At 44.6% G+C, this 7,175-nt stretch overlaps 1 pseudogene; it reads right to left on the bottom strand.

Annotated features, from left to right (window-relative positions):
• Positions 1 to 3,503: 3,503 nt before the first annotated feature.
• LOC100954005 lies at positions 3,504 to 6,093 on the bottom strand (annotated as a pseudogene).
• Positions 6,094 to 7,175: the final 1,082 nt, after the last annotated feature.

The raw sequence follows: 7,175 nt of genomic DNA, 5'->3' as shown, positions 1-7,175 counted from the left end.
ATAGAGCTTCACTTTGAAGAATAGCAGAGAAAGATCCAGGTTCTGGTTCCCAGTCCCTTGGCTAATGAGCAGCTCCCACTGTGAGAAGAGATGCTGACCTTGTGGGTCACACATCTCCAAGAGGGGCCTGTGGGAAGACCTGAGGCATCATTGGGGCTGTTTTGCAGGTCAGCTGCCTGGGACAGGATCAAAACTGGCTGGCCCAAGATCTCCCATCTAATTAGAAGTTGAGTGGTATGGAGACATCTTCCCTACCTCCTGCTCTTTCCTGTTAGCCATACAGCAATGGGGCCACCTTTCTAAAACACAATTCTTTCATCAGTAGCCTCAAAAGGGCTCTTTTCACCTGTAACCACAGCCAAGGTCTTCAAGATCTCCAGACACTTTCCCATCTGCCTTCATGGAGCTAAGTCATTGATTTCACCCCCTCCCCAGGAACATTTTTCAGTGTCTCTAGACATTCTTTATTTTCACAATTGCTGCTGCACATCATGCAATGCAAATACAGCCTCTACAGCTAAGAATTATCCTTCCCTAAATGTCAAGACTGCAGTGACTGAGGAACCTGGATTAAATTCTGCTCAGCTCAAATGTTGCATCTTCCAAGAAACAGTGTGGGTCTACACCCTCTTCCCAAAGGGAATCAAGGTTCCCTTGCTCTGGGATCCCATAGAAGTAGCCCAGAAAACTCAGAAGGATATTGGGGCACCCACACCATTAAAATCATTCCATTGTGTTCTCTGGTCACTGTTTCTTCTACTGGAGGGAGTTCCATCCTGGCAAGAACAAGGAAAGGACCAGCTCCTATTTTTTTTTTCTTTTTTTTTTTTAGAGACAGAGTCTTACTTCGTTGCCCTCGGTAGAGCACTGTGGCATCACAGCTCACAGCAACCTCCTGCGCTTAGGCTTAGGTGATTCTCTTGCCTCAGCCTCCTGAGTAGCTGGGACTACAGGCACCCGCCATAACACCCAGCTATTTTTTGTTTCAGTTTGGGTGGGTGAATATGCCTCTCTCGGTATATGGGCCTGGTGTCCTACTCACTGAGCTACAGGCCCCACCCTGTTTTTGTTTTTTTTAACCTCAGTTGCAGAGCATTGAGTTTGTCATACAACTAATGAATAGGATGTCTGTTCTATGCAGCATCTAACAAAGGTTTGGCACATGTGGGTATTCAGAAAATATCCATCCACTCAATGATAAATCTGGAGAATGTAGATGACTTTCTGCCTTCTTGCTATAATTAATTAGTGTGAAAAATAAAATAAAATAAGTCATCATTGAAAATGCAGACCCCAGACCCACTGTGAGGAGTGGGTCTTGGCAAGCAAGGTTGGGACCCAGGGTATTTCAGGGTACTATATTCTCTATGCCAATGGCTTCACTGGGGCCACTCAACCTCTGAAAGGTTTCCTGCCTCAAGTCTATGGCAAAGTGGGAAGGATTCTACTTTGCATCTGATGATTTGAGGACATTGACCAACACTTAAGAATCAGACAAGTTTTAGAGACCTTGGGGGACCTAGATTTAGAAAAAAAAAATGTGCTTAGAACAGTTTTCTGAGACCCCCCCCCATACACATACACACACAAGGTACCAGACACCCTCAGTCAACTGATAGGAATCTATGCTTTGCACAACCTTCCTTAATTTGGGCCTGGGTTTTCTTTCCCTAAGCATCTAATTGGCTCCCAATTTATTTACCTGCATGGGGAGCCATCACATCGAGCCTCCATTATAAAACACTCAAGCACTGTTCATGGTGCCCTGGGTGGCTGACATTCTGTTTTCAGGTATTCAGGTATTCAAAGTCATAAGAAAGCAGCCCCCTGTGGGGACATGGGACACATTTTCAACAGAGATTTCTCTGTCACCATGCTCATCCCTTGTCAGAATGGAAGAAAACCATAAAAGACAATGCAGTCAGTCATCGTGCAATCTAAAATTCTGTCACTGCTGAGTCACCTCAATGAAATTCAGCTGAATTTCTTTTATTAGCTTGCTGAACTTTTTCCAGTGTCACAAGCGTGAAATAGAAGCATAAAATCTATATGAAGTTTGAGGTAATGGCATACGAACTTGGGTGAAGATGCTGAAGAAATGCTCTCTTAGTAATGCTGACCCCCACCAACCCTGAGCATTCGACTGCAGCCTAAGTGTGTCTATGTGGGACATGATGTTTGTCCCCACTTCTTGTAAATCTGGAAGGCCCTGGGGGATGAAGTCCAGACTCTGCGTGGGCTGCTAAACTCTTTCCCAACTTGGCCCTGTAACAGCACCTACTGCTGTCTACTTCAAGGAACTGGGACTGCTCAGGACCTAACTCCATCCTGGGCCTGGGCCCTCTTGGTCTCTGCAGATAGATTGTCCTACGTCACGTCATGAATCAGTGAAGATGGTGATGAGACACACTATTTAAGCTATTCGCAAATAGCAAGTAGTGTAATCCTCATAAAAATCCTTTCAGACAGGTCCTACTATCATTCTAACTTTACCCTTGGGGCTCCTGAGTCACAAAGGGTCTAAGGAACTTGTCCGAGGCCAAACACCCAGAATGGCACAGATTTAGATCTGAGCATTTTGGCTCCAAAGCCTGTACTGCGAAAGCCTGGGTTGCTCTGACCCTGGTGACTACTAAAACTTCCCTAATTTTTATTAGTCAGCAAATCTGTCACAAACTCGGAGATACCAGGACAAAAAAATTCAGCCTAGAAGCAATCTCACCATTCTGAAATCACATCACCTTTTGTCTTCACTCTTGCACAGTTAAGAATCAACTATTTTTAAATTATTAGGATTAAATTAAATTATTTGTTTTAGGATTAAGGTTTTTATATAGCATTTACTTATAGATAAAAATGTAACATTGCCAGGTGGTGCCTGTGGCTCAAAGGAGTAGGGCGCCAGCCCTATATGCCAGAGGTGGTGAGTTCAAACCCAGCCCCGGCCAAAAACTGCAAAAAAAAAAAAAAAAAGTAACCTTGCCCTTCACGTTTAATGTTCGCATGCATTTTTAATAGCCTAGATGGCGTCACATTACTAGCTCACTGTGCAGGCCTTCCTTTGTGGCGTAAACACGTGCACCTTTGTATTCTCACTTATTTGTATTAATTTCACACCTGTCTTCTCTTTTGCTATCTTCCTCATTCTAATTTTATTTTTTAACAAATACCATTTTATTATTTACAGAATACATGATGCTCACAGGAGCGCATGATGCAAATTACAAAAGGGGAAAGAACAGCAGAGACAGATGGGTTTAAGGACAACAAGGCACTCATTCCTATAGTCAGCTTAGGATAAGATAGTTCTTTGTTAAAATTAGACAAGGCCACGCGTTAGTACACTGCTACGTAAAAAAAAGAAAAATGCCGATTACTTAGAAATAGGCTCTACCCAAATGTAGAAAAGCATTATAGTGTTCTAAATTATAGCACATACAGTTTCAGTGTCCCACTCTACAACTATTGCTTTACATACGCATCTGGTGAGAGACTTGACTACCTTATGGAAGGAGCAAAGCCCCGGGACTAGTTAGCCCCCCCATCTTCTGAAAGGCTTTGTTCAGGTGACTTTGGAATGTGGTGTCAAAATCTCCATTCATTTCTGCTGCAAGTTCCCTCAGAGCAAACACTATGGACTCATCCTTGGCATTTAGAATCCACACAAAGAACTCATTCCACAATTCACCATCTTTTACCTCAGAAATGTTTTGGCTAAGTTTCCAGAGGGACCCATCCCAGAAGACCTGTAGGTGTTTCTGAACAACAGAAAATGCACTAAATTTGCTGTACCAAACAGTTCTGCCTGGCAGAGAGGGGGACAGTCAGCCAGGATCTTTTAATCCTTCCAAGGTCTGGACAGGCCGAAAGCCACTGAGGATAAAACCATCTAGCTGCACCCTGAGGTCAACACTGTAGGAAACGTCTACTGTCTTTAAAGCTTGATTGTTTTATCATAATCATTGGGATCGTGGATTCCGCTTCTTAGAATCAGACTCTGTGGACTCAGGTCACCATGAACTATTTCTGCTTTGGGTAGCTTCTCCACTATTGTCAAAAGGTTGTAAACAAGCAACACTGTTATTTCATGGTTTGCAGAAGATCCTGAAGGGTGGAGAGATTTATATTTTGGTGCAAAACAATACAGACCCATCTTGGTATTGATAACAGCTGCATAAATGACCAAACTCCTCATTTAAACATTCCTTTAACTTGAGGTGGATGTACAAGTCCTACGGGACAGGTTGAGGAGATTCCTTTATTATGGTTAATTCTGCAGACTTTCTCGGCACCACCCAAAATAATTTGTAATCTTCACAATTAGACATTCTCATTTACTGCAGCAATCCTCACTACCTAATTCAATTTCCTTCTCTATTTCCAACTCAGGCACGGGTCTGTCTTGTACAGAAAACTCTGCAGAGGTGATTAGAAGAGATTTTTAGCAATTGTCTGCAATCCTGCAAACACCAGAATTTTGAGAATTACAAGGGGTCTTGGCTGAGCTAACACCCATGGCGGACCTGCAAGAGGACTTTCATTCTTGTTTTCAGAAGGAAGAAACTCTTCAAAAATGGAGAGTGGTATACTAGGACCCTAAGAATGAGGGAGCTCCTGCCCCGTTTTTCCACAAGTGTAGTTTCTCTGGCACAAGAGTTCACTGCACACACAGAGCTGGACACAGTCACCCCTGGCTCTTCCCGAGACTCGGGAGCACTTTGCGGCCCAGCTGTCTCCTTTGTGGGTACCGTCTCTTCTCGCTTGTCACCTGCTCTTTCCTGCTGAGTAGTTTGGGTTTCTCTTAGCTTCTTCCCCATCTGTTCAATCTGTTTCTGCATTTCTTCTCTCTTTGGGGCACTGATCAATAGCTCAGCTTCCCTTTGTTCTTTTAATTTCTTCTGGAAAACTTCAGCCCGGGTTTCTTCAAAGGAGAATCCCCTACTCCCGCATCAATCTCCTCCCTACAACACATCACCTTCTCCTTCTTCTCAGATGCTTGCCTGGGGCTTTGCTGAACCCTTTGCAGAGGCCCTTCCTTCTTCCTTTCCAGGCTTTCTGGCGTTTGGAATGTGGTTTATGCTTGGTTTGATTTTACCTGGTGTCATGACTGCTGTTGTGCAGTCTCTTCCTCACATGGAGTAAAGCTGGGCTGTATTGCCACGGGGCCTATATTCCAGAGGTTATAAACAAGCAACAAGTCTGCTTGTACCTCTTTCTCTTTGGCCCTGGGCATGAGGGGTTTTATCTGTGGCTGGACTGTCAGCTTAGACTACTCTGCTCTAGAAGCCTCATCAGCATTCTCACTAAACACAGTAATTCTGCAGTTACTTTGCATCTGTTGAGAAACTTGATGTTGGAGTCCTCTGTTCCGTTCTGGCTTAGAGCTTTGGGAGGTGCCTCCTCCACGGGGGCGCTTTCTGTCTTTCTCCTTTGCTCTTTAGTTCAGCTCGAGTGCTGCACTGTGGTCCGGAAGATCCAAACAGTTCTCTTCTTCCTCTCTCTCAAGTGCCAATAGTGTCTGTGAGACCCCAGAGTGCGCAGTTGCCGGTGCTAGGACTGCAGTCTTTCCAGTGGCTCCGCTTCTGATGAAGCCCTTCCTGAAATACACATTTGCTTTTTTAAAGTTTTCTCTAGCTTCATAATCTTCAGAACTGAGCAAGGGAAACGCCAATCCCTTTATTGTGCAAACAACTGTACATTTCCAAAGGTTCTTGCATAAATGCCCCAATGTAAGCCAGAGACTGAGAAATGGAGGGTCATCATCATGTAGTTTTTCTCTGTGTAGTGCTTCCACGGGTCTAATAATGTTGACACGTTACTCTCCTTCCCCCCATGACAGTCTGCTCTGTCCAGTTGATATGCCTACCCCAAACATCCAGAGGGTCATTTCTAGTACCAAATCAAATGTGTGCTGCTGAAGAATATTGTTACAGGCAGGTTCTTGCTGTGCCGAGGCTCCCTGAAGGGTGGACATGATCCGCCCTCACCTTAACTAATGATCGATCGCACATTCCCTTTACTCAGCTCCCATTCCTCTCCCTCCAGGGATGTGGCTGCCTTCACAGCACCCCCTTCTGTCCTCGTTGTCACCATCCTGCGTTCCTGGCTCAGGCCCTCCTCTCGCTATGGGGAATTCCTCAGAGCTGCCGCCTGTCCGTGTTTTCCCTCCCCACTTGCCTTTAGAGCTAGCTACCAAAGACACAAAAGCACGCACCAACTCCCTTACATACCAGCCACCTCCAGCGCCCTGACTCTAATTTTAAGTGGCTGCATAATGGACCATCTGGCTGATATCATTTTATCATTAAGTTATTTCCATCTTCTTGTGTTCTTTACAAAGTTCTGTAAATAACATTTTCTGCTTAAGATTTTAAATACATTTTTTTAAATTCATCTAAATTATTTGCTTAGAATAACTTCTTGGAGCATAATCCTGGGTCACTCTTACCTTCATCCCTAATTGCCCTTTTTGAGGTGAAGGAGACATCCACAGGTGCTCATGCACTGCTTGGCTTTGGGGTGCTTTGCTCACGTGACTGCTGTGGGCAGACACTTCCTTCCCGATGTGCTTTGAGGACGGGGCCTGGTGGTTGAGACCAATAACTCCTTTCCCATGCAAAGCAAAGAGGAGATAATAACAAGAACACAGCCTAACTAGTTTAGAGGAACATTATGGAGATTAACTTTCAGGCAACCAACCATTTTACAAAGTTATTTTCTTTCTTAGCTCTTTCTCTCCATTGAGTTTATGAGCTCCTGGGGGTGAGTAGGACATAGGTTTAGAGATTGGTGGACCTAGCACTCTTTAGTTGACTAATATCAGTTAAAAGAACAAAAATCTCACTTTCCCCCTAAATTTTAGCAATTTCATCTAGCAGAGAATGGAAAATATTGAAGACAGGTAGCTAATTCTGAACTGTGACTCTCCTGGCTGTCACGAAACGCTCACGGTGGCCTTCTCCAGGCTTCTCTGCCTCTTTCACCTCCCAGGAGAAAACTCAGAGCCTCGGCAGACGATGGCTGATCATCCAGCGTGTTAACGCACCTGAGATCCATCACACGAGCCCGCGTTTGAAAACAACAGGGGGTCTTCCCTTCTCCTCATTCCCTCCCAGAGCCCCATATTCCAAAGGGGAACATCACATTCTAGAGGGCTGTGGAAAATCCAGCCCCAG

The sequence above is a fragment of the Otolemur garnettii genome, unplaced genomic scaffold (assembly GCF_000181295.1).
Source record: "Otolemur garnettii isolate 467f Iridium unplaced genomic scaffold, OtoGar3 scaffold00062, whole genome shotgun sequence".
Lineage (NCBI taxonomy): Eukaryota > Metazoa > Chordata > Mammalia > Primates > Galagidae > Otolemur > Otolemur garnettii.
The sequence above is the reverse complement of the archived record's forward strand: the minus strand, read 5'-3'. Positions and strand labels throughout refer to the sequence as shown.